At 37.8% G+C, this 6,468-nt stretch overlaps 1 non-coding gene across 1 annotated transcript; it reads left to right on the forward strand.

Annotated features, from left to right (window-relative positions):
• The first annotated feature begins 6,149 nt into the window (after positions 1 to 6,149).
• Positions 6,150 to 6,256, forward strand: LOC131178188 (small nucleolar RNA R71). Its single transcript, XR_009147320.1, has one exon. It is a non-coding gene; the product is annotated as a small nucleolar RNA R71 (small nucleolar RNA).
• Positions 6,257 to 6,468: the final 212 nt, after the last annotated feature.

A 6,468-nucleotide genomic window follows, 5' to 3' on the forward strand; every position in this document is an offset into this window, starting at 1 on the left:
GGTAATGGCGGACTGGGGCTGGGGTTAGGGTTTGTGGGTAATGAGGATGGAATACCCATTTTAGATTTGACAGAATGTCGAAGTCCACTGAGTTTGGGTTTGTGAGAGTACCACATTTTCGTTCTTACCATTTTAATGGAAAAGGAGAAACTATTCGGCTTCCTGTAAAAATTGCCGGAAGAAATGGCGTGAGAAATGAGTCGATGAGGTTTATCGGGAGTGCGGGCGAAGCTTTTGGAAAATTGGCGGAAGTGCTGGGCCTTTTAAAATGTGGGGCAGACCTGTTGTAAGATGGGCCATGCTTGGGGTTAAGCATAAGGTTCAGCAGAATTTGCTTAAGACTTTGCTTAGTAAGCAACATCATCAGCAAGTTTCGGCAGGTTTTGAGAAAAATTGTGAATTTGCTTACCAAAAACAGTCCAAATGCTATGGAATGCTATCATGACCCTCAGCAATTACCAAATACACACAAACACCATAAAATTGAGGAATTTAAGCTCATCATCTCTTAGAACTCATCAAACATAACATAACCATGAAGGGATTTGAAAGGTAAACAACTTAAATTAAGCATGGATTGTAACTACCTTTCTGCGAACCCAATGAAATGGTTTGATTTCCAAGCTTATACCCAAAGCACATTTTCAGCAGCATTTGAGACAAGTTCCAATCAACCAAGAATTGCAGAAAAGATGTAGAAATTGACCTTTTTAGCAGCATGAACAGTAGCATATACAGTAACCAAAATCTGCAGAATTCAAAAATTAGCAGCAATTCCAAACAAAAGCATGCAAATTCCTATCAGACTACAAAATTATATATACACTAAAAGGTAAAACTTAACAAACACTATTTTTGCACTTCAAATAAGCTCTCATCAGTCCTAAATATCAAAATTGATTCTCATTCAAGTTGCATTTCACAGAATTCACACAAAACACAAAATCAAACATGTGCTATCAAGTATATTGCAATATCAGCAATTTAGCACAAGTTTAAAGGTGTTACTGTTCACAGGCACTGCATAAAGTGCAGAATTTTGCTTATACTTGCTTCTTTTCAATTCTTTGTTTTTGCCACAAGTGTAAACTTGCCCCATCTTCATGAATGACCTACAAAAGATAAACAAATGTCACTTTTGAGTTTTATGAGGGTAAAAACTGAAATGAAATTAAATGGAAATTAATTACTATAAAAGGATACGCTTGGGTTGCCTCCCAAGAAGCGCTTGTTTAAGGTCTTAAGCTTGACCTTCCACTCCAATTCTCCTAAGTATCCCTGACTGGAGAACCAAGCCATGAAACCTCTACAAACTTTTGGGTGGGTTCTCCAACAATATAATGTTTTAATCTCTGCCCATTAACTTTGAAAGTCCCTGAGGTCTCATTGCCTATCTCAACAGCTCCATAGGGGTATACTTTTATAACAGTGTAGGGCCCTGACCATCTTGACTTCAATTTTCCTGGAAATAACCTTAACCTAGAATTGTATAGGAGAACAACATCACCTTCTTGAAATTCTTTCCTCCTAATATGCTTATCATGCCATCTCTTAGTTCTTTCCTTGTAAAGCTTGGCATTTTCATAAGCATCCAATCTAAGCTCCTCAAGTTCATTTAGTTGCAGCATTCTTTTTTCTCCTGCAGTTTTTAAGTCAAAGTTCAGTGTCCTTATGGCCCAATATGCTCTATGCTCCAACTCCAAAGGTAAATGACAAGCCTTCCCATAAACCAATCTAAATGGGGTAGTTCCGATAGGAGTTTTAAAAGCTGTTCTATAGGCCCAAAGAGCATCATCTAACTTTAGTGACCAATCTTTCCTTGAACAATTCACTGTTTTCTCAAGAATTCTTTTCAGCTCTCTATTGGAGATCTCCACTTGACCACTAGTTTGTGGATGGTAGGGTGTTGCAACCTTATGCTTCACACCATATTTTTGCAATAATCTTTCGAATTGATGGTTGCAAAAATGAGAACCTCCATCACTTATAATGGCACGTGGAGTTCCAAATCTTGTAAAAATGAACTTTTTAAGGAATTTAATCACAACTCTTACATCATTAGTTGGAGATGGTATAGCTTCAACCCATTTGCTCACATAATCTACTCCAACTAAAATGTATTTGTGTCCCAAGGACGAGGGAAAAGGTCCCATGAAATCAATGCCCCACACATCAAATAATTCCACTTCCAATATATTTTGGAGGGGCATTTCATCTCTCTTTGAGATATTACCCATCCTTTGACACCTATCACATGCATTTACAAACTTCCTCACATCCTTAAACATGTGTGGCCAAAAGAACCCTGCTTGAAGAACTTTTTCCGCAGTTTTTATCACACTCATATGACCCCCATAAAGTGAAGAATGGCAATCTTTGATAACATTCCCTATCTCCTCATCAGCTAAACATCTTCTAATCAGCCCATCTCCACATCTCTTGAACAAAAATGGTTCCTCCCAATCATAATCCTTCACATCAAAAAGAAATTTGTTCTTTTGCTGCCATGTTAAATCAGGTGGAAGGATTCCACACACTAGATAGTTCACAAAATCTGCATACCAAGGTGTTTTTGCATTCATGATTACTAACAATTGCTCATCAGGAAAATAATCATCTATTGGGGGTTCTTTTCCCAGATTGTTTCCTTGTTCTTGCCTCAATCTAGATAGATGATCCGCTACCACATTTTCTACTCCTTTCTTATCTTTAATTTCCAAGTCAAACTCTTGAAGGAGTAGCACCCACCTTATCAATCTAGGTTTAGCCTCTTTTTTCTGAAGGAGATACTTGATAGCTGCATGATCTGTGTACACTATTACCTTTGACCCCACAAGATAGGACCTGAATTTGTCTACTGCAAATACTACTGCCAAAAACTCTTTCTCTGTAGTAGAGTAGTTTATTTGAGCATCATCTAAGGTCCTACTTGCATAATATATTGCATACACCTTCTTATCTTTCCTTTGTCCCAAAACAGCCCCAATGGCATAATCACTAGCATCGCACATTAGCTCAAAAGGTAATGACCAATCGGGTGGTTGCATAATAGGAGCAGATATCAAAGCTTCCTTTATCCTGCAAAAAGCATTCATACAGTTAATATCAAAATTAAATTCCACATCTTTACTCAATAAATTGGTAAGAGGTTTAGAAATCTTAGAGAAATCCTTGATGAATCTCCTATAAAATCCAGCATGCCCCAAGAAACTCCTCACTCCCTTCACAGATGTTGGGGGTGGCATTTTCTCAATAACTTCTACCTTTGATTTATCCACCTCAATACCCCTGTTTGACACAAGATGTCCCAAAACAATTCCTTCTTGCACCATAAAATGGCACTTTTCCCAATTTAAAACTAAATTGAACTCTTCACATCTCTGCAAAACCTTAGACAAGTTAGATAAGCATTCATCAAAAGATTTACCATACACAGAAAAATCATCCATGAACACTTCCATAATATCCTCAATCATGTCAGAAAATATGGACATCATACATCGTTGGAATGTAGCAGGGGCATTACATAGTCCACATGGCATCCTTCGATATGCAAAGGTACCATAAGGACATGTGAAGGTAGTTTTATCCTGATCATCTAGGTGAATAGGGATCTGAAAGAACCCTGAATAGCCATCCAAATAGCAAAAATAAGAATGATGAGCTAGTCTCTCAAGCATTTGATCTATAAATGGTAATGGAAAATGGTCCTTTCTAGTTGCCTTATTCAATTTCCTATAGTCTATACACATTCTCCATCCAGTTACAGTCTTGTAGGTATTAGTTCATCATTTTCATTTTTCACTACTGTGATGCCCCCTTTCTTAGGTACAACATGAACTGGACTTACCCAATTGCTGTCAGAAACAGGGTAAATGATACCTGCATCAAGCAATTTCAAGATCTCCTTTTTCACAACTTCTTTCATGTTTGGATTCAATCTCCTTTGTGATTCTCGAGAGGCTTTATGGTCATTTTCCAACAAAATTCTATGCATGCATACAGAAGGATGTATTCCTTTAATATCATCAATGGTATAACCAATTATCCTTCTATGCTTCCTAAGAACTCTCAATAATTTTTCAACCTCACAATCAGTCAATTTAGCACTAACAATCACAGGATATGTAGAATTTTGACCTAGAAAAGCATACCTGAGATTTGTTGGAAGAGGTTTCAACTCTACCTTAGGTGCTTCACCTTTTTCAAACTTTGATGATGAAGTTGTTTCTTGCTTCAAGTTCCCAATCTTTTCAATATCAGCCATAGGCAATGGTGGATTTCCTTCCAAAATTGTAGCATATTCTGCAGCTTCTTCAATCTCATCCCCTTTTTTGATGTTATGAACCAAACAAACTTCTAAGGGATCTTTAGGATGTTGCTTTTTAAGCACTTCTCTAACCTCTTCATCTATTACATCAACTCTCAAGCATGAGTTTGAATCATCTTTCTTTTTCATTGCTTGAAACAAATTAAATTCAACTTTCTCTTCCCCAACTTCTAATGTAAGCCTCCCATTTTTTACATCAATCACAGCTCCAGTGAGCAAGGAAAGGTCTACCAAGAATAATAGGAATGTGTACATCCTCCTCCATCTCCAATACCACAAAGTCCACTTGGTATGAAAAATTTCCCAACTTTGGAGGAACATTCTCAACTACCCCAATTGGAAATTTAATAGACCTATCGCTAAGCTGTAGTGATATGGTAGTAGGCTTCATTTCTCCAATCTTCATTTTCTCATAGATAGACAATGGCATCAGGACTAACACTTGGCTCCAAGGTCGCATAAAGCCTTATCTATCTTGATATCCCCAATGTGACATGGTATGGAGAAACTCCCGGGATCTTTCGGTTTGGGTGGAAGCTTATTTTGCAAAATGGCATTGCTTTCTTCCGTGAGAGCTCTGATCTCAAATTCCTCCAGTTTCTTCTTGTTAGATAAAATCTCCTTCAAAAATTTGGCATATGAAGGCATTTGTGCTAAGGCATCGATGAAAGGAATAGTCACATGCAAAGACTTCAATACCTCCAAAAACTTCCCAAATTGTTTATCCAATTTTGCTTTACGAAACCTTTGTGGGAATGGTAAAGGTGGCATGTAGGCTTTAGGTGCAACATATTTGGGCTCTTCTTCTTTGCTCTCCCTCTCCTTACTTCCTTTTTCTTCCACTGAATTTTCTTTCTCAGCTTCAATTCTAACTTCAACTTTAGTTTGTTCATCTCCTTCTCTACTTTTCTTTTCTTCAACTTTCTCTTCAATATTTTTATCCCCATTCTCCAATATTTTTCCACTTCTCAATGTAATAGCCTTGCAATGCTCCCTTGAATTTTCTGGTTGGCTAGGAAGCTTCCCAAATGCTTTATTACTTGAAGAGCTAGCTTGTTGAGCTATTTGATTCTCTAACATCTTGTTGTGTGTTGCCATTTGATCCACTTTAGATGCTAATTGAGAAATCATTTCTTGTTGACTTTGATGGCTCACAAGTAGAGTTTCAATCATAGATTCCAATCTAGCTGTCTTGTCTAGTTGTGCTTGTTGTGGTAGAGGTGGAGCAGGTGCATTTTGAGGTTTAGAAATTCCAGGAGGAGGACCTCTATTCTGCTGAAAGTTCTGATTTTGTTGATATCCAGAAGGTTGTTGAAAATTCTGATTTTGCCCTTGTCTACCTCCCCAAGAGAAATTTGGGTGGTTTCTCCATGCTGGATCATAAGTTGCAAAAAATGGGTTACCGCCTGGTCTTTGATTGTAGTTTCCCACATAATCCACTTGCTCATTTGAAAAATCTTGATTTAGTGCAGAAAAATCTGCTGCACAATTGACATTTGCAGCTCCAACTTCTAATGTATTACTAGAACCTCCGGCTGAAGAATCTACTTTCATACTTAACTTGTCCATCTTCTTTGTCAAAGCATCAAACTTAGCATTAATCATATTCATAGCATCAAGCTCAAACATACCAGCTGGTTTCTTGATCTCATTCCTCTCACAACTCCATTGGTAGTTGTTATAAGCAATTTTATCAAGAGCGGAAAAAGCTTCATCTTCAGATTTCTCCATGAGGTCACCTCCAGAAGATGCATCAATTGTACTCCTAATAGCTGGTGAAACTCCATTATAAAAGTGTTGAACAAGCATCCACTTAGGAATCCCATGATGTGGACATCTCCTTTGCAAATCCTTGTACCTCTCCCATGCTTCATACAAGCTCTCATCATCTCTAGGTTTAAAAGAAGTCAGCTCATTTCTTAGCTTAGCTGTCTTGCTTGGTGGAAAATATTGAGCCAAAAATGCTTGAGAAAGTTCATCCCATGTTGTGATAGAACCCGGTGGCAAAGAATGTAACCACTCTCTAGCTCGGTCCTTCAGAGAAAAAGGAAATAATATGAGTCGAATTGCATCATCAGAAACTCCATTTATCTTCAACATATCACTGATCTCAAGAAAGTGTGCCAGATGCACATGTG

Source organism: Hevea brasiliensis, chromosome 2 (genome assembly GCF_030052815.1).
Source record: "Hevea brasiliensis isolate MT/VB/25A 57/8 chromosome 2, ASM3005281v1, whole genome shotgun sequence".
NCBI classification, from domain to species: domain Eukaryota; kingdom Viridiplantae; phylum Streptophyta; class Magnoliopsida; order Malpighiales; family Euphorbiaceae; genus Hevea; species Hevea brasiliensis.